The 25,395-nt window shown below is 48.4% G+C and overlaps 7 non-coding genes across 7 annotated transcripts; 5 read left to right on the top strand and 2 right to left on the bottom strand.

The window, feature by feature from the left end:
- Positions 1-1,251: 1,251 nt before the first annotated feature.
- On the top strand, positions 1,252-1,324 carry trnat-ugu (transfer RNA threonine (anticodon UGU)). The gene has a single exon. It is a non-coding gene; the product is annotated as a tRNA-Thr (tRNA).
- Positions 1,325-5,208: 3,884 nt separating this feature from the next.
- Positions 5,209-5,281, top strand: trnat-ugu (transfer RNA threonine (anticodon UGU)). Its single transcript has one exon. It is a non-coding gene; the product is annotated as a tRNA-Thr (tRNA).
- Positions 5,282-10,559: 5,278 nt separating this feature from the next.
- On the top strand, positions 10,560-10,632 carry trnat-ugu (transfer RNA threonine (anticodon UGU)). Its single transcript has one exon. It is a non-coding gene; the product is annotated as a tRNA-Thr (tRNA).
- A 4,474-nt stretch (positions 10,633-15,106) lies between these two features.
- Positions 15,107-15,179, top strand: trnat-ugu (transfer RNA threonine (anticodon UGU)). Its single transcript has one exon. It is a non-coding gene; the product is annotated as a tRNA-Thr (tRNA).
- A 907-nt stretch (positions 15,180-16,086) lies between these two features.
- Positions 16,087-16,159, top strand: trnat-ugu (transfer RNA threonine (anticodon UGU)). The gene has a single exon. It is a non-coding gene; the product is annotated as a tRNA-Thr (tRNA).
- A 4,147-nt stretch (positions 16,160-20,306) lies between these two features.
- Positions 20,307-20,379, bottom strand: trnat-ugu (transfer RNA threonine (anticodon UGU)). The gene has a single exon. It is a non-coding gene; the product is annotated as a tRNA-Thr (tRNA).
- A 327-nt stretch (positions 20,380-20,706) lies between these two features.
- Positions 20,707-20,779, bottom strand: trnat-ugu (transfer RNA threonine (anticodon UGU)). The gene has a single exon. It is a non-coding gene; the product is annotated as a tRNA-Thr (tRNA).
- Positions 20,780-25,395: the final 4,616 nt, after the last annotated feature.

Below are 25,395 nucleotides of genomic sequence, written 5' to 3' on the forward strand. Positions count from 1 at the left end.
CCTCTGACAACAAAGTCCACCTCCTTGATTTCACTTATGGCTAAACACTGTTGGACAGATCGTTGCTGAGTTCGGCCTGATGGACCGCTACTCTGAGGGTTCATAATGGAATAATACACTTGACTTTTGCACAGAGAGAAAGGAGTTTGCCTGGATTCGGAACATGCCCTCTGAGATTACGTTGAGTGAGTTCGGCCTTTTCTCCTTGGAGCGACGGAGGATGAGAAGTGACCTGATAGAGGTGTATACGATGATGAGAGGCATTGATCGTGCGGATACTCAAAGGTCTTACGCCAGAGTAAGGCTAACACGATAGGGTCCAGTTTTAAGGTGCTTGGAAGCAGGTACAAGGGAGATGTCAGGAGCCGGTTTTTGACACAGAGGATTGAGCCTGCGACGAACGGTCTGCCGGCGACGGTAGTGGAGGCGGAAACGATAGGGTCTTTTAAGAGACTCTTGGGATAAAATAGAGGGTTATGGGTAACTCTCGGTAATTTCTAAAGTAAGTACATGCTCGGCAAACAATTGTGGACCGAAGTGCCGATACTATGCTGTCGGCTTTCTCTGTTTCTCTATGTTTCTCCCTATAAAGTGCTCCAATTTTCGTGCCTCTCGAACAGCCTCCGACAACTAAGTCCAACTGTTGGCCTTCCCGTGTGGCTCAGCTACTAGACCCGACGAAACTGATTCTACAGACAAGGGAGGGAGCAAAGGCGGAGCACTGGCACCCCAAACCTAGTTACTTCGGAGAGGTGGGGCTCGTCAGCGTAGGAACACTTCTAAACACACTGAGGTGTAGTAATAATGAGAAAAACAGATGGCGAACACAGTGAGGTGTTCTTGCTAATGTAATTATACGATTTGGAGTAAGGAGAGCTGGTACGAACGGAAGGACATGTTTAGGGAGACTAATGCAGTGGTAGACAGAGTGTAAGCACCAACAGGGTGGTACCGTGCTGTACTGATTGAGCACAGCACTGAAGGATATTGCTGCTGGAGTGACTTACTGTGGGTGAGTGTTCCAGGGTGACGTACCGATGTTAGCACTCATGTAGTGGCAAGCTCTGAGTAGTACTGCTGGTGAATCCGAATCGGAACGGAGTATAATGTGACCGGGATATGTTATGAAATTTGTTTTGCACATCGGTATACTGCAATAGGTAATAAGCTAAAATTGCATTAGAACCTTTAAACAAGTAGTGGAAATAAAGAAGACCTCGCGTGTTTATCGTCCATTCAGATGGCTGAGCAGGCTCCATAGCTCAGGGGTTAGAGCACTGGTCTTGTAAACCAGGGGTCGTGAGTTCGAATCTCACTGGGGCCTCAGCATTTTCCGGGGTTAGCATCTCGCCATTCCAGCTCGGCGCATCCGAGGTCGCAGTTCAATTGCAGGGTCGTCTGCAGGAAGTCTGCGTATGATCCCCGTTAGTATGTGGCTTTGCGCCGCTTTCCTCCTGCATTCAAAATACCTGCAGGCGATTAGGCCAAATTATCATTCTATATTGTCCAGTCCTAATTACCTAAGATTGGCATAACCAGGCATCGAAGTGTGGATAAGCTCCAAGTATCTACTAAATGCTCCCAGTGGCTTCAGCTAGCATCTGACAACCAAGTCCACCTCCTGTCCTTCACTTCCGGCTGAGCTACAAAGCCTGACGGAACTGTTTATACTGACCGAAGAAGGGGCAGTTATTGGCTGGTGATTACTAGTCGCTTTGGTTAGTTGGGACTCGTTCTCCGTGGCTAACAGCTTATCTCGGAGACGGAAACTGATCTCCGCCCGCCTTGCGACTATAGCTCCTCATGGGGAAAGGCTTCGGGAGGACACCCCGAGGAAAAGTATGGAGCTGCAGACCCCAAGGCAGTCCTAGGCTGAGTGCACCGCTAAACGGCAACTCCTGCAATGCCGATGGTGCGAAACTGCATCGGCCTTAGATGTTCCTCTTTGGATTCACCAACTACGTGGAGAAGGAGAGCTTGCTGCATGGGTAAGAACCTGCTCTCTATAGCATGCTTCCCTGGCTTCGGTATCACGTGGACAGCTAAGACACAACATTCATGGTCGATCCTGACTAGCTGAGGGCTTCCGTTTCGTGATAAACAGATGGGTTGCTGCGTAGCGCGACTCCTTGCTTCCAAGGGACCTGTCCCGGGCTTTATCTTTAAATAAGTAAATGTAAATGAATAAGAAGCAGCTCCTAAAACATTGGGAGGGTGTCTGCACAATCACAGAACGGCTGCAATACTTTGCGGTGTAGTACTGATGGGTTGAGGCAGAAAGGGATAGGACAGATGTTCCGACACACCCAGGGACCTCCGGCACCCATAATGGCTCCTGGCTGGATGCTCATGGGCCGCAGATATAAAAGCGAAACTTACTAGCGCCTGACTCCGTTCATCTGAGCTGCTGAAGTGTTGCTCCGAGGGCTAACATTTGCTCCTCCAGCTGGGAATTGGTTTGCCGAAAGGAGGTTATGTGCCGCGTTGCTTCAGTCACTTCTCCCAAAACGGATTCGATCGACCGTAACTCCCTCCCTAGCTGACCAGCAAATCTCAGAGACAAGGTCAACCCTCTGTGCTGGGTCTACTTTCGGTGTTCGAGACTTGCTGTCAAAAAGTTCGGTTATGGCCCAAGTGCGCAGAAACAGACCCTGAAGCGGGCCGGCTGTCTTTAATGAGGACTGCTGTAGAATTTAAATGAAAAGAAAAATCATAGATGCTAATTCAACAGGGCCTTTGACTATGAATCGCAAGCTGAATGTCACATGGCAACACGGCTGCTGGAAGCAATGACAACACTCTAAATGAATGCCGCTCATTTACAGCGTCTCCCGTAACAGCAATCTCCTTCCCGAAGAAAGATGAGGAGTGGCCGAGAGCGTAACGTTGCTCTGATTTTGGTCAAACCTCGACAAGACTACAAGGGAAAGCAGGGAGTAAAATATCGCCATAATGGAGTGTAATCAGCTGGAACGTGCGCAACTACTGACGGTATTCCGTACCCAGACTGCGCAGGCGCGTAGACCCTGCAGCAGAATCCGTGGTTGTGACAGCAGGAAGGTGCAGCACTGGCGGAGTGATTCCCAGAGAAACATTAATCACGGACCGACACAATGAAGGGCTAAAATAGCGATATAACACAGCGAAGGTCCGTAATGGTGGAAGGATGCAGTGTGGTGGAGGAATATTGGTGTGATACATCAGAACTGGAACGGATGGAGTGTACGCCACGGGAAAGACAAATGGCATAAGAGTCTGACGATTGGTAAGAATGGAGAAGCATGGCGAGGGGTAATTCGGACGGGGTGACAAACTGAGTGATGGTGATGAGGCTCAGGGAAGGGTAGTGCCGATGGACTGATCAACGGCAATACAGTAATGAGAGAGAGAAACTGTGAGAAGTCCAGCTGGCGTTGTGACACTCTGATTGCTAGTCATGATCATGTGAGGCTGAGAGGGCACCACAGATGAAGTGGCAAAATTGGCTGTGTTACTGACTGAATGATGCAACCTTGGAAATAAAAAAAAATAGGACAGATCACCGCTGGGTTTGTCCTGAAATGACCGCTGCACTGAGGGTTCATAATGGAACAATACACTTGGGGTTTGCACAGAGAGGAAGGTGTAACAGAGCAAGTTATGGTGGGGTGATACATATTAAGTGCTCCAAATAGCGGGCATCTCTGACACCGCTGACAAATAAGTCCGACTCTTGGCCTTCATGTGTGGTTTAGCTACTAGGCCCGCCAGAACGGTTTCCACTGACAAGGGAAGGAGAAAAGGTGGACACCTGGCGCCCCAAAATTGGTTTCGTAGGGCAGGTTGGCTCCTCAGCCGTGGACTTCAATCCGTCTAGGAGAAGGAAGCCTCTTATTTTAAACAAAGAAGGGAAGAACGTGTGGAATGGTAGAGTGCTTTGCAGGGCACATGGAAGGAGACACACGTCGGCAGTAATGACGCAGTGACGACGAATGTTAGTACAGGTGGAGCGACGCATTGTGCGGTATTACTGACAGAGTGAGGAACTAATGGTTATTAATAATGGGGAGCATACAGACGTGTAGCAATGATTGACAGACCCCGTGAGGGATACGTCTGTGGAGGCTCACACTGCTGTTCACGTTGAGGAAACACAATGGATGCCGAGCTCATGGAGTGACACACAGAGTGGTAGTAATGACGGAGGTAGACAGTGAGGGATACTATTGACGGGATTGCACACTGAAGTGCAGTACTGATGGAGGAACTGTTTGGCGGAGGAGACGCAATAGGATAACTTTTACTCTCTCTTGCTCTGAGCTTGATATAAGAAATAAAATGAATTTCAATTTTAATTATAATAATGATGCAGAGTGACGATGAGCGGTGGTACTAACCCATTGCGAATCCCCATGCTCGTGATGACGTCGAAACACGGTGAGCACTGGCCGGTTGGAGTGACACAGAAGGGAGAAGTAATGATGGAAAGCCATAGCGGGAGGTATTAGCGAGACAGTGTCACCGAGGGTTAGTAATAATAGACAGCTAGCGTAATGCTGATGGATTGGAACCCAGGTGGAGTGACACACTGTGCTGCGGCCGTACTGTTGGAGTCTCGCAGCAGGGAGACAGCGCCGACAGGCCAGCACATTGTCGGGCGGTAATGATCGCGAGACAAAATGAGGGGTAGTACTGATCGAGTAACAAGCTGAGGAGTGGTAATAATGAGAAAAACAGTGAGTGGAGGTGGTTGACAGACTAAGGCATGGCAATAATAGAATTATACGTTTTGGAGTAAAACCGATGGAGTGAGTCAGCGGCGGGCGGTGGTGGTGTTCGTCAGGTAGTAATTATCCGCGGAGAGGTGGTACAACGGGAGGACATGCCTGGAGCGACCAATGCAGTGATACAGAGTGTGAAAGCACCAACTGTGTGGTACCGTGCTGTACAGATTGAACGGAGCACTGTAGGAGAGTGCAGCTGGAGTGACAGCCAGTGGGTGAGTTTTCCAGGGTGAGACACCGAGGATATCAGTGACATAGTCCTGCTCTGAATCAGAATCGGAATGGGGTATAATGTCACTGGCATATGTTATGAAATTTGTTTTGAGCATCAGTGTAGTGCAATAAATAATAAGCTAAAATTGTATTAGAACTTTTAAACAAGTAGTGCAAATACAGAAGAGCTCGTGGTTTCATCAGCCATTCAGGTGACGGAGGGGGCGAAAGAGGCTCCATAGCTCAGGGGTTAGAGCACTGGTCTTGTTAACCAGTGGCCGTGAGTTCGAATCTCACTGGGGCCTCAACATTTTCCGGGGCTGCGCGCCTACCGCTATAATAGCTCGGCGCGTCCGAGATCGCAGTTGAGTTCCGGAGTCGTCTACAGGATGTCTGCGTTTCCCCCCCCCCCCCCCCCTAGTGTGTGGCTTTGTGCTGTTTTCATCCCGCATTTAAAAGACGTGCAGGCGATTTGGCCAAATTATCATTCTATATTGTCCTGTCTTAATTAATTAAGATTGTCATAGCTGGGTATGGTTGTGTGGATAAGGTCACACTATGTACTAAATGCTCCCAGTGGCTTCAAGTAGGACCAAGTCCACCTCCTGTCCTTCACCTCTGGCTTAGCCACGAAGCCTGGCGGAACTGTTTATACTGACCGAAGAAGGGGCAGTTATTGGCTGCTGATTACTCGGCGCTTTTGTCAGATGGGTCTCGTTCTCCGCGGTTAGCAGCTCATGTCGGAGATGGAAAACTGATCTCCGCTGCTTTGCGACTATACTTAATCATGGTGGAAGGCTTCGGGAGGAAACCCCGAGGAATAGTACGGAGCTGCAGTCCCCAAGGCAGTCCCACGCTGAGTGCACCGCTGAATTCAACTCCTGCGACAGCGATGGTGCAAAACGGTATCGGACTTACATGTTGCTCTTTGGATTCACCAGCTGCGTGGAGAGAGAGATCGTGCTGCATGGGGAAGAACTTGTTCTCCATACCCTGCTGCCCCGGCTCGGGTATCACCTGGCCAGTTAACACACAATGTCTATCGTCGATCCTGACTAGCTGAGAGTCTCAGGTTAGTGTTAAATGGATAGGTTGCTGCACAGCGGGACTGCTTGCTGCGGTGGGACATGTCCCGGGCTTCATCTCTAAATAGGTAAATATAAATAAATAAGGATCTGTTACAAAAACATTGAGAGGGTGTCTACACAATCACAGAACGGCTGCAATACTTTGCGGTGTAGTACTGATGGAATGGGGCAGAAAGGGATAGTACTGATGATCCGATACACCCAGGGACTTCCGGCACCCATAATGGCTTCTGGCTGTAAGCTCTTGGACGGCAGCTGGAAGCGCGAACCTTCCTGCCGCCTGATTCTGATCGTCTGTATTGAGCTGTTGAACTGTTGCTCCCAGGGCTAACATTTGCTCCTCGAGCTGAGAACTGGCTTGGCGAAACGAGATATGTGCCGCTTTGCCTCAATCACTTCACAAAAAAACTGCTTCGATCGACCGTAACACCTTCCCTACCTGACTAGTAAATCTCAGATACAAGGTTAACCCTCTAAGCTGGATCTATTTTCGGTGGTGGAGACTAGCTGTCATAAAGATCGGATATGGCCCGAATGCGCAGACACGGACCCTGAAGCGGTGCGGCTGTCTTTAATGGGGACATTTGTAGAATTGAAATGCGAAGATAAATTCAACAGGGCCATTGACTATAAATCGCAAACTGAATGTCACATGCCAACACTGCTGCTGGAAGCAATTACAACATTCTAAATGAATGCCGCTCCTTTAGAGCATCTGCCGTAACAGTAATCTCCTATCCGGACAAAGATGATGGGAAGCCGAGAGGGTAACGTTGCTCTGCTTTGCGTCAAGTCTCGAGAACACTACAAGGAAAAGACCGGAAGTCAATACCGCTGTAAAGGAACGTGCGGAACTACTGAACGTATTCTGCAGCCAGCCTGCGGAGGCGCGTAGTCTCCTGCAGCAGAATACGTGGTTGTTACAGCAGGCAGCTGCACCACTGACGGAGTGATTCCCAGAGGAACATTAGTAGCGGACATACACAATGAAGGGCTTAAATAATGATATAATACATCGACAGCCCATAATGTTGGAAGGATGCAGTATGGTGGAAGAATAATGGCGGGATACGCCAGAATTGGAACGGATTGAGGGCAAACCACGGGGAAGACGAATGGCATAAGAGATTGACGATTGATACCAATGGAGAAGGATGGCGAGGGATATATCTAATGGGGTGAACAACTGAGTGGTAGTGATTAGGCTCAGGGAAGGGTGGTGCCGATGAATTGATCAACAGCAATGCAGTAATGATGGAGAGAAACTGTTAGATATCCATCTGGTTACAAGTCACGATGAAGTGCGACAGAGAGGGTACAACCGATGGAATGTCAAAATGCGCTGCGGTACCGAATGAATGATGACACTGCGGAAAATAAAAAAAAGCTGTTGGACAGATAGCCGTGGGTTCGTCCCGACGGACCGCTGCACAGAGGGTTCATAACGGAGTAATACTCTTGGGGTTTGCACAGAGAGAAAGGTATAACAGAGCAAGTCCTGATGGAGTGATACATTAAGGTATACTATCGATGAGACGCAACGAGGAAGACAACTGTTGTAGTACTTGCAGCTGGCTCGGGAGTAATGGCCCGGGAGTACTGAAGGAGACACATGATAGGCGAGAGTAGAGATGAAGTGCAGAAAATTTGGATAGACTTATAATGAGCTTTCTTGCCGATGGAGTAAATCAGAGGTGGGTGATGCAAATCGCTAAACATACTAATGGAGGTGATAGCCATATAACTCATTGAGAAGTAGTATCAATTGAAGGATATTGTGTGGTGCTGAATGAAATGAGTGTTAGACCACGGTTGGAACCGATGGAGAGACACACTGTAGAGAACACTGGTGAATTGAGAGACTGGCTGCTAATAATGTGATGGTGAATATTGAGAAACAGCTCTGACTGAACGGCAAATTGAGCGGAAGCAAGGCCGGGGAGACACGATGAGGATTCGCACTGACTGACACATTGAGCAGAAATAACCACAACGCCTGCACACCATCCACGGCCCCACCTTCGAATTTTGGCTTCTGTTCTTTCTCTTCCAGTCCGGACGAAGGGTCCTGTCCTCAAAGGATGCTCTCTGAGCCGCTGAGTATCACCAGCATTCTGCTGCTCTAGATTTCTAGAATCTGCATGATCTTTTTGGCATATGACGGAAAAAACACGTTAGGAGGCATTAATGCTGGAAGTATAGGTTCTTAAGAGCATCATAGACTATAAGTTCCTTCTACAAAACATTGATGAAAGTAAGCAGTAGATGTAGTGTTTCTGGATTTCAGCAAGGCATTTGATACGGTACCCTATGTACGGCTTATTGAGAAAGTAATGAGACATGGGAACCAAGAGGACTTTGCTAGATGGATCCAGAATTGGCTTGTCCACAGAAGGAAAAGATTGGTTGCAGACGGGTCAAATTCTGCGTGGAGGTCGCTGATCCCCCTTCTCTGCATAATATTTATCAATGGCCTGGATCATGAACTGGAGGGATGGGTTAGTAAATTTGCTGATGACACAAAGGTTGGTGGTGTTGTGGATCGTGTGGAGGGATGTTAGATGCTACAGCGGGTCATCGATAGGAGGCAACACTGGGCTGAGAAGTGGCAGATGGAGTTCAACCCAGATAAGTGTGAGGTGGTTCATTTTGGTCGGTCAAATGTGATGGCAGAATGTAGTGTTAATGATAAGGCTCTTGGCAGTGTAGAGCATCAGGGGGATCTTAGGGTCCGAGTCCATAGGACACTCAAAGCTGCTGCGCAGGTTTACTCTGTGGTTAAGAAGGCATACGGTGCATTCATCAATCGTGAGATTGAGTTTAAGAGTCGAGAGGTAATATTGCAGATTTATAGGACCCTGTTCAGAACCCACTTGGAGTACTGTACTCAATTCCGGTCGCCTCACTACAGGAAGGACGTGGAAACCACAGAAAGGATGCAGAGGAGATCCACAAGGACGCCGCCTGGACTGGGGAGCGCGCCCCACGGGAGTTAGTTGAGTGAACTCGGCTTCCCCTCCCCAGAGCGACGACAGGCGTCCCGACAAAGGCGCACAAGACGATGAGAAGCACCGGCCGTGAGGGACACGTCTGCGGAGGTTCACACTGTTTTTCATGTTGAGGTAGTACAATGGGTGCTCACGGAGTGACACACAGAATGGTAGTAATAACAGAGGGACAAAGTGAGGGATATTATTGACGGAGTTGCAGATTTAGTGTAGTTCTGATGGAGGGACTGTATGGCAGAGGAGACGCAACAGGAAGACTTTCACTCCCTTTGCTCAGAGCTTGATGTAAAAAATAAAACAATTTCCAATTTTAATGATAATAATGTGGGCACGTGGCCAAGTGGTTAACGCATTGGACCTGAAGGTCATGAGTTCGAGCCCCGGCCAAGTGAACGTGCTGTGTCCTTGGGCAAGGCACTTAATCACACATTGCTTGCGACGACACTGGTGCCAAGCTGTATGGGTCCTAATGCCCTTCCCTTGGACAACATTGGTGCCGTGGAGAGGGAGACTTGCAGCATGGGCAACTGCTGGTCTTCCATACAACCCTGCCCAGGCCTGTGCCCTGGAGAGTGAAGACTTTCCAGGCGCAGGTCCGTGGTCTCGCAAGACTAACGGATGCTTTAAAATAAAATGATGCAGAGGGACGATGAGCGGTCGTACTAACCCATTGCGAAGCTCCAGGTTCGAGATGACGTCGAGACACGGTGAGTAGTGTTCAGTTGGAGTGACACAGGAAGGAGAAGTAATGATGACAACACTTAGCAGGAGGTATTAGCGAAGCAGTGACACTGAGGGGTAGTAATAATAGACAGCGAGCTGATGGATTGGAACACAGATGGAGTGACACACTGTGCTGTGGTTGTACTCGCAGCGAGAGGCAGCGCCGACAGACCGGCACATTGCCGGGCCGGATTGATGGCGAGACACAATGTGGGGTAGTACTGATCGAGTAACAAACTGAGGGCTAGTAATAATGAGAAAAATAGTGAGTGGAGGTAATGATGGCGAGACGCACTAAAGCGTAGTATGAATAGAATTATACGTTTTGGAGTAAAACCGATGGAGTGAGTCGGCGGCGGGCGGTGGTGCTGTTCGTCAGGTAGTAATTATCGCAGGAGAGTTGGTACAACGGGAGGACATGTTTGGGGTGATTAACACAGTGATACAGAGTGTGGAAGCACCAACTGGGCGGTACTGCGCTGTACAGATTGAACGGGGTACTGAAGGATCGTGCAGCTGGAGTGACAGCCAGTGGGGGAATTTTCCACGGTGAGACACCGAGGATAGCTGGGACATAGTACTGCTGGTGAATCAGAATCGGAATGGGGTGTAATGTGATCGGGATATGTTATGAAATTAGTTTTGCGCATCAGTATAGTGCAATAAACAAAAAGGTAAAATTGCATTAGAACATTCAAACAAGTAGTGCAAATAAGGAAGTCTTCGCGGATTCATCGTCCGTTCAGATGGTGGAAGGGGCGAAGAGCTCCATAGCTCAGGGGTTAGAGCACTGGTCTTGTAAACCAGGGACCGTGAGTTCGAATCTCGCTGGGGCCTCAAAATTTTCCGGGTTAGCATGTCGCCATTACAGCCCGGAGCGTCCGCGCCCTCAGTTCAATTCCAGGGTCGCCTGCAGGGAGTCTGCATATTTTCCCCGTTAGTGCGTTGCTTTCCGTTGTTTTCCTCCCGCATTCAAAAGACGTGCATGCGATTAGGCCAAATCATCATGCTATATTATCTTGTCTTAATTACTTAAGATTGTCATAGCCGGGATGGAAGTGTGGATAAGCTCCCACTATCTACCAAATGCTCCCAGTGGCTTCAGGTAGCCTCTGACAACCAAGTCCACCTCCTGTCCTTCGCTTCTGGCTGAGCTACAAAGCCCGGCGGTACTGTTTATACTGACAGAAGAAGGGGCAGTTATTGGCTGCTGACAACTAGTCGCTTTGGTCAGATGGGTCTCGTTATCCATGGTTAACAGCTCAGCTCGGAGCTGGAAAACTGATTTCCGCTGTTTTACGACTATGCCTACTCATGGGGAAGGTTTCAGAAGGAAACGCCGAGGAAAAGTACGGAGCTGCAGTCCCCAAGGCAGTCCTACGCTGAGTGAACGCTGAATGGCAACTCTTGCCACGCCGGTGGTATCGGCATTGGCTGTTCCTCTTTGGATTCACCAACTGCGTGAAGAGAGTGAGCCTGCTGCATGGGCAAGAACTTGCTATCCATACCATGCTGCCCTGGCTTGGATATCACGTAGACAGCTAGGACACAATGTCCATGGTCGACGCTGACTAGCTGAGGGCCGCAGTTTAGCGTTAAATAGATGGATTGCTGCGCAGCGCGACATTGCTGCGGAGAGACCTGTCCCGGGCTTCATCTCGCATTAGGTAAATATAAATAAATAAGATGCTCTTCCTAAAACATGAGAAGGTGTCTACACAATCACAGAACGGCTGTAATACTTTGCGGTGTAGTACTGATAGGGTGAGGCAGAAAAGGATAGGGATAGTACAGATGTTGCGAGACACCCAGGGACTTCTGGCACCCATAATGGCTCCTGGCTGTAACTATAAGAGCGAAACCTACTGACGCCTGATTCCGATTGTCTGTATTGAGCTGCTGAACTGTTGCTTCAAGGGCTAACATTTGCTTCTCCAGCTGAGAATTGGCTTGTCGAAACGAGATTATGTGCCGAATTGCTTCAGTCACTTCCCCAAAAACTAATTCAATCAACGGGAACTCCTTCCCTATCTGATCAGTAAATCCCAGAGACAAGGTCAACTCTCAATGCTGGTTTTATTTTCGGTGGACGAGATTTGCTGTCAAAACGTTCGGATATAGCCCAAATCCGCAGACACTGACCGTGAAGCGGGCCCGCTGTCTTTAGTGAGGACTACAGGAGAATTTAAATGAAAAGAAAAATCGTCGATGCTAATTCAGTGGGGTCATGGACTATAAATCGTCATCTGAATGTCAAATGCCAACATTGCTGCTGGAAGCAATGACAATATTCGAAATAATTGCCGCTTCTTTACAACGACTTCCGTAAAAGTAATCTCCTTCCCAGCAAAGATGAGGAGAGGCCGACAGCGTAACGTTGCTCTGCTTTGGGTTAAGTCTCGACAAGACTACAAGTAAAGGAAGAGAGTTAAATACCGGCATAATAGAGAGTAATTAGCTGGAACGTGCGCAATTGCTCAACCTCTTCCGCAGCCAGACTGCGGGTGGCGCGTAGACCCTGCAGCAGAATCCGTGGTTGTGACAGCAGGAAGGTGCAGCACTGACGGAGTGATCGCTAGAACAACGTTAGATGCGGACATACAGAATGGAGGGATAAAATAATGATATCACCCAACGAAGGCCCGTAGTGATGGAAGGATGCAGTGTTGTGGAGCAATATTGGTGTGATACACCAGATTTGGAACGGATGAGGGGCGTTGTGGCACTCTGATTACCAGTCATGATGAAATGATGGAGAGAGGGCACCACCAATGGAGTGACAAAATTTGTTGTTACTGACTAATGATGTCACTACGGAAATAAAAAAAAAAACTGTTGCACAGATCACCGCTGGGTTCGTACTGACGGACCGCTGCACTGAAGGTTCACAATGGAGTAATACACTTGGTATTTGCACAGAGTGGAAGATATAACGGAGCAAGACCTGATGGAGTGATACATTAAGGTATAGTATCGTTGCAGTGAGACGCAACGCAGTAGAACTGATGGAGTGATTCATGGCCCGGGAGTGCTGATGGAGGCACATGATAGGAGAGAGTAGAGATGAAGTGCAGAAAAGTTGGATAGACCTGCGTGTAGTGGAGGTGTAGTGATGAAAAGCGCTTTCTTACTGATGAAGAGAACCAGAGATGGGTCGTGCTAATCGCCAGACACAGGAATGGCGGTATTAATCATGTAACTCATTGAGAGGTAGCACCGATTGAAGGGTATTTTGTGGTGCAGTTTGAAATAAGTGTTAGACCACGGTTAGAACCGATGGAGATGCACACTGTGGAGAACACTGGTGGATTGATGGACTGGCTGGTAATAGTGACATGGTGAATAACGAGGGACAGTTCTGACGGAATGGCAAATTGTGGGGAGGCAATGCTGGGGAGACACGATGAGGATTCGCACTGACAGACACATTGAGCAGAAATAACGACAACGCCTGTGCACCTTCCACGGCCCCAGCTTCTCAGTTTGGCTTCTCCCCTTTCACTTCGCGTCCTGACGAAAGATATTGGCTATGAAGCTCGCTGTGTACTGTCTTCCTGAGATGCTGTCTGAACTGCTTCTTTTCTCCAGCATTTTGCGGGGCCTGAATTTCTAGAATCTGCGTGATATTTTAGGCATATCGCGGAACGTCATGCTCTAAGGCATTAATGCTGGTACTATAGATTGTCATAGCCTTTTGATTCCCATTACCTATTACGTGCTCGAAGTAGCGGGCATCTCTAACAGCCTCAGACAACTAAGTTCAACTCTTGGCCTTCATGTGTCCCTGTGCTCCTCGGCCCGCCAGAACTGTTTCTACTGACATGAGAAGGGAAAAAGGTGGACCACTGGCGCCTCAAAATTAGTTGCTTTGGGCAGATGGTGTCGGCGGCCGACCAGGAGAAGGGTAACTCTGATTTTAAACCGCCGCTGATATACTGTGAAGAAGAACGAGCGGACTGAAACAAAGCAGGGAAAACGTGTGGAGTGATAGAGTGCTGTGCAGGACACCTGGAAGGAGACACACGTAGGCAGTAATGAGGTAGTGACGATGAATGTTAGTACAGGTGGAGTGACGCATTGTGCGGGAATACTGACAGAGTGAGGAACTGGTGGTTATTAATAGTAGGGGAAGACACTGACGAGTAGTAATGATTGACAGACCCGGTGAACCATACGTCTGAGACGGCTCACACTGCTGTTCATGTTAAGGAAACACAATGGGTGCCGTGCTCGTGGAGTGACACACAGAATGATAGTAATAACGGAGGGACACTGTGGAGGATACTATTGACAGAGTTGCACACTGGGGTGTAGTACTGATGGAGGGAATTTTTGGCGGGGAGGAGCGACATGAAGACTGTTATTCCTTTTTGCTCTGAGCTTGATGTGAGAAATAAAATTATTTCCAACTCTAAGTATAATAACGATGCAGAGTGACGATGAGCGGTATTACTGACCGATTGAGTATCTCCAGGATAGTGATGACTTCGAGACACGGCGAGAAGTGGTCGGTTGGAGTGACACGCAAAGGAGAAGTAATGACGGAAACACATATCAGGAGGTATTAGTGAAGCAGTGACACTGAGGGGTAGCAGTGATTGACAGTGAACGTAGTACTGATGGATTGGAACACAGACGGTGTGAAACACTGTGCGGTCGTACTGATGGAGTCTCGCAGCGAGAGGCAGCGTCGACAGGCCGACACATTGCCGGGCGGTAATGATGCGGAGACACAATGAGGTGTGGTACTGATTGAGTAACACACTGAGGGGTAGTAATAATGAGAAAAACAGTGCGTGGAAGTGGTGCTGGAGAGACACACTCAGGTGTAGTAGTAATACAGTAATCAGTTTTAGAGTAAAACCGACTGAGTGAGTCGGCGGCGGGGCGGTGGTGGTGTTCGTAAGGTAGTAATTATCTAAGGAGAGGTGGTACAACAAGAGGACATGTCTAGGGGGAGTAATACAGTGATAGACATTGTGGAAGCACCAACAGGGTGGTACCGTGTTGTACTGATTGAGTGGGTCACTGAACGATAGTGCAGCTGGAGTGACTCACTGTGAGTGAGTGTTCCAAGGTGAGATACCGAGGATAGCACTCATTGTTGCTAACCTGTGACGTAGTACTGCTGGTGAACCAGAGTCGGAATGGGGTAACATGTGACTTGCGTATCATATGAAATTTGTTTTGCGCATCAGTACAGTGCAATAGGCAATATGCTAAAATTGCATTAGAACTTTTAAACAAGTAGTGCAAATAAAGAAATCTTCGCGGGTTCATCGTCCATTCAGATGGCGGAGGAGGCGAAGGAGGCTCCATAGCTCAGGGGTTAGAGCACTGGTCTTGTAAACCAGGGGCCGTGAGTTCGAATCTCACTGGGGCCTCAACACTTTCTGGGGTTAGCATGTCACTCGGCGCGTCCGAGATCACAGTTCAGTTCCAGCGCCGTCTGCTGGAAGACTGCATATTTTCCCCGTTAGTGTGTGGGTTTCCGCCTCTTCCGTTCCGCATTCCAAAGACGTGCAGGTGAGTAGGCGAAATTGTCATTGTATATTGTCCTGCGTTATATTACTTAAGGTTGTCATTGCCGGGGGTGGTAGTGAGGATAAGATCCCACTATGTATTACATGCTCAAAGTGGCTTCCAGTAGTCCCCGACAATCAAATCCGCCTCCGGGGTTTCACTTGTGTCTCAGCTACTCAGCCCGGGGAATCTTTTTATACCGACTGAAGAAGGGGAAAACCGGGTTACTGGCGCCTGATAACTACTCGCTTTGGGCAGATGTGTCTCGTTATCCGTGGTTAACAGCTCAACTCGGAGGTGGAAAACGGATCTCCGCCGTTTCGCGATTATACCTACGGATGGGGAAGACTTCGGGAGGAAACCCCGAGGAAAAGTACGGAGCGGCAGGTCCCAAGGCAGTCCTACGCTGAGTGCACCGCTGAATTGCAACTCCTGCGAAGGCGATGGTGCAAAACGGCATCGGCCTTAGCTGTTCCTCTTTGGATTCGCCAGCTGCGTGGAGCGGGAGAGCATGCTGGGGAGACACGATGAGGATTCGCTCTGCCCGACACACTGAGCAGAACTAACGAAAACGCTTGGGCACCTTCCACGGGCCCACATTCTTATCTTGACTTCTGCCCTTTCACTTCCTGTCCCGACGAAAGGTCGCTGTTCGTTGTGTTGCTTTGATGCTGTCTGAACTGTCTTTTAAAGTTTTAAACACGTAGTGCAAATAAATAAATCTTCTCAGGTTCATCATCCGTTCAGATGGTGGAGGGGGCTGAAGAAGGCTCCATAGCTCAGGAGTTAGAGCACTGGTCTTGTAATCCAGGGGCCGTGAGTTCGAATCTCACTGGGGCCTCAAAGTTTTCCGGGATTAGCGTGTCGCCATTACAGCTCGGCGCGCCCGAGATCGCCGTTCAATTCCAGCGTCGTCTGCAGGGATTCTGCATACTTTCCCCGTTAGTGTGCGGCTTTGCGCCGTTTTCCTCCCGCATGCCAAAGAACTGCAGGCGAGTAGGCCAAATTGTCATTCTATATTGTCCCGTCTATATTGTGCTGTGTTAATTACTTAAGATCGTATAGCCGTGGGTGTTAGTGTTCATAAGCCATCACCATGTATTAAATACACCCACTGGCTTCAGGTAGCCTCTGACAAGCAAGTCCACCTCTTGTCCCTCATTTCTGGCTTAGCTGCTAAGCCCGGTGGAACTGTTTCTACTGACCGAAAAGGGGGAAAACCGGGTTACTGGAATCCGAGAACTAGTCGCTATGGGCGGATGTGTCCCGTTATCCGTGGTTAACAGCTCATCCCGCAGATGCAAAACTGATCTCCGCTGCTTTGCGACTGTGCCTACTCATGGGGAAGGCTTCGGGAGGAATCCCCGAGAAAGCGCGACTCGTTGCTGCGGAGGGACCTGTCCCGGGTTTCATCTCTAAATAAGTAAATGTAAATCAATAAGAAACTGTTCCTAAAACATTGAGAGGCTGCCTACACAATCACAGAACGGCTGCAATACATTGTGTTGTAGGACTGACGGGGTGAGGCTGAAAGGGATAGTACTGATGTTCCGACACACCAGAGACTTCCGGCACCCTTAATGGTACTGGCTGCAAGCTCATGGACTGCAACTGATTCCGATTGTCTGAATCGAACTGTTGATCTTTTGTTCAGAGGGCTAACATTTGGTCCTTCAGCTAAGAATGGGCTTGCCGAAACGAGATTATGTGCCACATTGCTGCAGTCACTTCCCCAAATACTAATTCGATCGACTGCAACTGCTTCCCTACCTGACTGGTCAATCTCGGAGACAAGATCAACCCTCTATGCTGGGGAAACAACAGGAATTCGGCAGATGCCGTAAATTTAAGCAACACACATCAAAGTTGGTGGTGAACGCAGCAGGCCAGGCAGCATCTCTAGGAAGAGGTGCAGTCGACGTTTCAGGCCGAGACCCTTCGTCCACATCCTTCCTGTAGTGATGTGACCAGAACGGAACACAGTACTCTAAGTGCAGTCTGAACAGGGCCCTATAAATCTGCAACATTACCTCTCGGTTCTTAAAATCAATCGCAGGGTTGATGAAGACCAATGAACTGTATGCCTTCTTAACCTCAGAGTCAACCTGCGCAGCAGCTTTTAGTATATTATGGAGTCGGACCCCAAGGTCACTCTGAAACTCCACACTGCTAAGAGTCGGCTATTAATACTTTATTCTGTCCTCATACTTGACCTATCAAAATGAACCACCTCACACTTATCTGTGTCGAAATCCATCTGCGATTTCGCCTCCCTGTGTTGCATCCTATCGATGTCCCGCTGTAACCTCTGACAGCCCTCACACTATCCACAACAACACCAACCTTTGTGTTATCAGCAAAGTTACTAACCCATCCCTCCACTTCCTCATCCAGCTCAATTATAAAAATCACGAAGAGGAGTAGACCCAGAACAGATCTCTGAGACTCTCCTCTGGTCACCGAATTTAATACAGAATATGACCGTTCAGTAACTTCACTTTACCTTCTGCGGGCAAGCCAATTCTGGATCCCCAAAGCAAAGTCCCCTTGGATCCCAGGCCTCTTTACTTCCTCAATAAGCCTGGCACGGGGTAACTTATCGAATGCTTTGCTGAAATCGATATATTTTACATTTACTGCTCTACGTCCATCAATGTTTTGTAGTGGGTGCTTATAGGCTATGACAATCTTAGGGACCTATGTTTCCTGCATTAGTGCCTCACAGCGTGACTTTCCGTCCAGTGCCTAAAGGATCATGCAGATTCTAGAAATCCAGAGCAGAGCTCCCAAAATGCTGGAGAAACTCAACAGTTCAGACAGCATCTAAGGAGGTCAACAAACAGCGACTTTTGAGGCCAAGATACTTTGTCCGGATTGGAAAGGAAAGGGCAGAAGCCAAAATAAGAAGGTGGGGCTGTGGAAGGTTCGCAAGCGTTGTCGTTATTTCTGCTCAATGTGTCTGTCAGTGCGAATACTCATACTGTCTCCCCAGCATTGCTTCCATCTCAAATTGCCATTCTGTCAGAACTGTCTCTCGTTATTCACCATCTCGTTATTACCAGGTAGTCCCTCAATCCAACAGTGTTCTCCATAGTGTGTCTGTCCGTCGGTTCCAACCATGGTTTAACACTCATTTCACACTGCACCACCCAATATCCTTCAATGGATACTAGTTCGCAATGAGTTCTATGATTATACCCGCTATTAGTGTGTCTGGCGGTTAGCACCCACCATCGCTGGTTGACACCATCAGTAAGAATGTTCTTTTCATTACTGCCCCTGCACTACACACATGTCTATCCAGCTTTTCTGAATTTCATCTCTGCTATCGTCTATCATGTGTCTTACGGTAATCATCTTCCCCGCAGTGTGCCCTCCTCCATCCCAATTCTGGTCTATCACACAAATATTCCTCCACCACATTGCATCCTTTCACCATTACGGATCTTCGATGTGACATATATATCATTATTTTAGCCCATCATTGTGTCTCTCCGTCGTTAATGTTGCTCTGGGCGTCACTCCGTCGGTGGCGCACTTCCCTGCTGTAGCAACCACGGATTCTGCTGCAGGGTCGACGCTACACCGCTGGCTGTCTGCGCAATCGGTTCAGTAGTTGCGCACGTCCCAGCTAATTACTATGTATTATGGCGGTATTTAACTTCCTTCTTTTCCTTGCATTCTTGTCTAGACTTGAACCAAAGCAGAGTGACTTTACGCTCTCGGCCACTCCTCATCTTTGCTCGGGAAGAAGATTAATCTTAATGAGACGCTGGAAGGAGCGGCATTCATTTAGACTGTTGTCATTGGTTCCGGTAGCCGTATTGCCACTTGACGTTCAGTTTGCGAATTATAGGCAACGGCCTTGCTGAATTAGCATCTGTGAGTTTTTTGTTTTCATTTAAATTCTGCAGTAGTCCTCATTAAAGACAGCAGGCCCGTTTCAAGGTCTGTCTCTACGCACTTGGGTCAGAAACGAACTTCTTAACAGCAGGGCTACACCACCGAAAATAGACCCAGCATAGAGGGTTGACCTTGTCTCCGAGATTTACCAGTCAGGTAGGGAAGCAGTTACCGTCGATCGAATTAGTATTTGGGGAAGTGACTGAAGCAATGTGGCACATAATCTCGTTTCGGCAAGCCCATTCTTACCTGAAGGACCAAACGTTAGCCCTCTGAGCAACAGATCAACAGCTCAATACAGACGATCGGAATCAGCTGCAGTCCATGAGCTTACAGCCAGTACCATTAAGGGTGCCGGAAGTCTCTGGTGTGTCGGAACATCAGTACTATCCCTTTCGGCCTCACCCCGTCAGTCCTACAACACAATGTATTGCAGCCGTTCTGTGATTGTGTAGGCAGCCTCTCAATGTTTTAGGGACAGCTTCTTATTGATTTACATTTACTTATTTAGAGATGAAACCCGGGACAGGTCCCTCCGCAGCAAGGAGTCGCGCTTTCTCGGGGATTCCTCCCGAAGCCTTCCCCATGAGTAGGCACAGTCGCAAAGCAGCGGAGATCAGTTTTCCATCTGCGGGATGAGCTGTTAACCACGGATAACGGGACACATCCGCCCATAGCGACTAGTTCTCGGATTCCAGTAACCCGGTTTTCCCCCTTTTCGGTCAGTAGAAACAGTTCCACCGGGCTTAGCAGCTGAGCCAGAAGTGAAGGACAAGAGGTGGACATGGTTGTCAGAGGCTACCTGAAGCCAGTGGGAGCACTTAATACATGGTGGGAGCTTATGAACACTAACACCCCCGGCTATACGATCTTAAGTAATTAACACAGGACAATATAGACAGGACAATAAAGAATGACAATTTGGCCTACTCACCTGCAGTTCTTTGGCATGCGGGAGGAAAACGGCGCAAAGCCACACACTAACGGGGAAAGTATGCAGAATCCCTGAAGAGGACGCTGGAATTGAACGGCGATCTCGGACGCGCCGAGCTGTAATGGCGATCTGCTAATCCCGGAAAATGTTGAGGCCCCAGTGAGATTCGAACTCACGGCCCCTGGTTTACAAGACCAGTGCTCTAACCCCTGAGCTATGGAGCCTTCTTCAGCCCCCTCCACCATCTGAACGGATGATGAACCTGAGAAGATTTATTTATTTGCACTACGTGTTTAAAACTTTAAAAGACAGTTCAGACAGCATCTAAGCGAGACACCGAACAGCGACCTTTGATGCCAAGGCATCAAAGTACAATATAGAATGATAATTTGGCCTACTCCCCTGCACGTCGTTGGATTGCGGAGGAACACGGCAAAACCCACACACTAACAGGGAAAATATGCAGACTCCTTGCAGACGGCTCGGGAATTGAACTGCGATCTCGGTCGCGGCGAGCTGTGATGGCGGCATGCTAACCCCAGGAAGCGTTAAGGCCCCAGTGAGATTCGAACTCACGGCCCCTGGTTTACAAGACCAGTGCTCTAACCCCTGAGCTATGGAGCCTTCTTCGCCGTCTCCGCCATCTAAATGGACGATGAACCCGCGAAGACTTCTTTATTTGCACAACTTGTTTGGAATTTCTAATGCAGTTTTAGCTTATTATTTATTGCACTATATTGATGCGCAAAGCAAATTTCTATAAGGTATCCCAGTCACATTATACCCCGTTCCGATTCTGATTCACCAGCAATACTATGTCACAGCTTGCCACCACAGGAGGGCTATCCTCAGTATCTCACTGAAGAACACTCACTCACAGTGAGTCAGTCCAGCTGCAAATACCCTTCGTTGCCCCGCTGATCGGCACAACACGGTAGCACCCTATTAGTGCTGCCACACTGTGTATCACTCTTCCATCCCCTTCAACTTGTCCTCCCGTTCATACCAACTCTCCTTGATCCAAATCATATAATTCCATTAGCAAGACAACTCATTGTCTCTCGCTATCACCACCTCCACTCACTGTTTTTCTCATTATTACTACCCCTCAGTGTGTTTCGAAGTCTTTGCCACAAATGTGGTTTTTATTTTATCTTTATCACACAATTTATCTGCGCTAAGGACGACGCCACGGCGTATCACGTCAACGATCTTAAACTTAAATATAGTAGTAGTGGTGGAGGTAGTAGTAGTAGGAGGAGGAGGCAGCTGTCAATCCCAGGGGATTATGGGATTGGGCCTCTGGTGGTCTGTGGGATCTCCGGGGCGCCGGCCTGGGCAGGAAGATTTGAAGAATCGGCTGCTGTCAATGCGGGTTACCACTCTCCACGTCACTGATATAATCCAACGGAAAGGCAAGCGCCGATACAGCAGTGTCGTCGCAGAGGTTGTCAGAGTTAAGTTGTAAACAACATCAAACTGCCTTAGGGATCCCGGCTCCGAATTTCATCCTCGGGGTTTTCTCATGAAGCCTCTCCCATGGCGCGGGGGGGGGGGGGGGTCGTTGGTGGGCACGACTGGAAGCGTGCAGAGGTTGGAAATAAGAGTTTCCCTTCTCCTGGGCAGGATGCTGTCCAACGCTGACGATCCCCACCGGCCCAAAACAAGGAGGTTTGAGGCGCCAGTGTTCCGCCTTTGCTCCCTAACTTGTCAGTGCAAAGAGTTTCCTCGGGTCTAGAAGCTGAGCCACAAGTGAAGGCCATGAGTTGGACTTGGTTGTCAGAGGCTGTTAGACATGCACGCTCTTTGGAGCACTTAATAGGTGGAAACATAGAAAAAATATAAAAAACCTTTAGCATAATACAGGCCCTTCGGCCCACTATGCTGTGACGTGTCTGTACTTACCTTAGAAATTACTTCGAGTTACCCTTGGCCCTCTATTTTCAAGGTATCATCAAGGAGCCTCTTAAATATACCGTATTGTATCCGCCTCCCTCACCGTCGCCGGCACGCCATTCCTCGCACCCACAACCCTCTGGGTAAAAAACAATTACCACTAATATCTCCTCTGAACCTACTTACAAACATGTTAAACTGTGCCTTCTCCTGTGAGCTATTTCAGACCTGGGAAAAAGCCCCTGCCTATCCGCACGATCACTGCCCCTCATCATCTTATAGACCTCTATCTGGTCACCTCTCATCCTCCGTCGCTCCAAGGAGAAAAGGCCAAGTTCACTCAACCTGTTCTCATCGGGCATGCTCCCCAATCCATGCAAAACCCTTCTAAGTCTCCTCTGCGTACCTTCTATAGATTCCATGTCCTTTCTGTAGTGAGGTGACCAGAACGTAGCACAGTACTCCAAGTGGAGACGGGACTGCGCCCTATAAATGTGAAAATTACCTCTCGCCTCTTAAAATCAATCCCACGGTTGATGAAGACCAATGCACCGTATGCTTTCTTAACCACAGAGTCAACCTGAGCAGCAACCTTTAGTATATTATGGAGTCGGAGCCCATGATCAATCTGATCCTGCAGACTACCAAGAGTTTTACCATTAATATTTCATTCAGTCCTCATATTTGACCTACCGAAATGAACTACCTCACACTTATCTGTTTAGAAATCGATCTGCCACTTCAGCTCCCAGTTTTGTAACCTATCGATGTCCCGCTGTAGCTTCTGACAGCTCTCCGCACTATCCACAACAACCCCAACTTTTGTGTCATCAGCAAAATTACTAACCCATCCCTCCCGTTCCTCACGCCGTTCATTTATAAAAATCACGAAAAATAGTGGTCTCAGAACAGATCTCTGAGGCACCGACCTCCATGCAGAATATGACTCGTCAACAACCACTCTTTCCGCCTGTGGGCAAGTCAATTCTGGATCCACAAAGCAAAGTCGCCTAGGATCCCATGCCTCCTGACTTTCTCAATAAGCCTTGCATGGTGTATCTTACTGAATCCCTTGCTGAAATCCATATACATTACATTTACTGCTCTACCATCATCGATGTTTTGTAGTAGGAGCTTATAGGCTATGATAATCTTAGGAACCTCTACTTACAGCTTTAATGCCTCATAGCGTGACTTTCTGGTATGTGCTTAAAAGATCATGCAGATTCTAGAAATCCAGAGCAGTGCGCCCAAAATGCTGAAGAAACTCAGTGGGATATATCACAGTTTCTCTCCATCATTACTGCATTGCCGTTGATCAGTTCATCGGTCTACCCTTCCCTGAGTCTCATCACCAGCAATCAGTTATTAACCCCATCCGAACTGACCCTCGTCATGCTCCTCCATTCTTAGCAATCGTCAATCTCTTACGTCATTTGTCTTCCCCGCGGCGTGCCCTCCATCGGTTCCAAATCTGGTGTATCACACCAATATTCCTCGACCACACTGCATCCTTCCATCACTACGCGACTTCGATGTGATTTATATCAGTATTTTAGCCCTTCATTGTGTCGGCACGTCATTAATGTTTCTCTGGGAATCACTCCGTCAGTGGTGCTGTCACACCCACAGATTCTGCTGCAGGGTCTACGCGCTTCCGCAGGCTGACAGTGGAATAGGTTCCGTAGTTGTGGACGTTGGAGCTAATTACTGTCCATTATGGCGGTATTCAACTCCATTCTTTTCCTTGTAGTCTTGTCCAGACTTGATCCAAAGCAGAGCAACGTTACGCTCTGGGCTTCCCTTAGTCTTTGCTCGGGAAGGAGATTACTGTTACGGGCGACCCTGTAAAGGACCGCCGTTCACTTACAATGTTGCCATTACTTCCAGCAGCAGTGTGGGCATGTAACATTCAGTTTGCGAGTTATAGTCCATTGTCCTGTTGAATTAGCATCTCAGATTTTTCTTATCAATTAAATTCTACAGTAGTGCTCATTAAAGGCAGCAGACCCGTTCCAGGTCTGTCTCTACGTATTTGGGCCATATCAGAACTTTTTGACATTAAGTATTGACCACAGAAAGTAGACCCAGCATAGAGGGTTGAGCTTGTCTCTGGGATTTACTGATCAGATAGGGAAGGAGTTCCCGTCGATCGAATCAGTTTTGGGGGAAGTGACTGAAGCAATGCGGCACACTATCTCGTTACGACAAAGTCATTCTCAGATGGAGGAGCAAATGTTAGCCGTCGGAGAAACAGTTCAACAGCTCAATACTGACGATCGGAATCAGGCGGCAGTAATTTCCGCTGTCACAGCTGCCGTTCATGAGCTTACAGCTACGAGCCATTCCTGCCGGAAATCCCTGGGTGTGTCGGAACATCAGTACTATCACTTTCTGCCTCACCCTATCAGTACTACATACACGGTACTGCAGCCGTTCTGTGATTGAGTAGACACCCTCTCAATGTTTCAGGAACAGCTTCTTATTCATTTAAATTTACTTATTTAAAGATTAAGCCCGGGGCAGTTCCCTCCGCAGCAAGGAGTCGCGCTACGCAACCAGTAATCTATTTAACACTAACCTGAGGCCCTCAACTAGTCAGGATCGACCGTGGACATTGTGTCCTATCTGTCTACGGGATACCTAAACCAGAGTAGCATGGTACGGAGAGCGGGTTCTTGTCTATGTACCAGGATCTCCCTCTCCACGCAGCCGGTGATTCCAAAGAGGAACAGCTAAGGCAGATACAGTTTACCACCAGCGTCTTTGCAGGAGTTGCATTCAGTGGTTCACTCAGCGGAGGATTGCCTTGGAGACTGCCGCTCCGTACTCTTCCTCTGCGTTACCTCCCGAAACATTCCCCAATGTGTAGGTACTGTCGCAAAGCGGTGGAGATCAGTTTTCCATATCCGAGATGAGCTGTTAACCACGGATAATATGACCCATCTGCCCAAAACGATGAGTTACCAGGTTCCAGTAACCTGTTTTTCCAACTTCTTCAGTCAGTAGAAACCGTTCCGACGGGCTCAGCACTTAGCCATATGTGAATTCCAAGAAGTGGACTTGGTTGTAAGAGGCTACTTGAAGCCATTGGGAACATTTAATGCATGGTGGGAGCTTATCCCCAATACCACTTCCGGCCATGACAACCTTATGACAATCAGAGATTAAGGGAGCTAAGGCTTTACTCTTTGGAGAGAAGGAGGATGAGAGGGGACATGATAGAGGTGTACAAGATAATAAGAGGAATAGATAGAGTGGATAGCCAGCGCCTCTTCCCCAGGGCACCACTGCTCAGTACAAAAGGGCATAGCTCAAGGTAAGGGGTGGGAAGTTCAAGGGGG

Source organism: Mobula birostris, chromosome 13 (assembly GCF_030028105.1).
Source record: "Mobula birostris isolate sMobBir1 chromosome 13, sMobBir1.hap1, whole genome shotgun sequence".
Taxonomy (NCBI): domain Eukaryota; kingdom Metazoa; phylum Chordata; class Chondrichthyes; order Myliobatiformes; family Myliobatidae; genus Mobula; species Mobula birostris.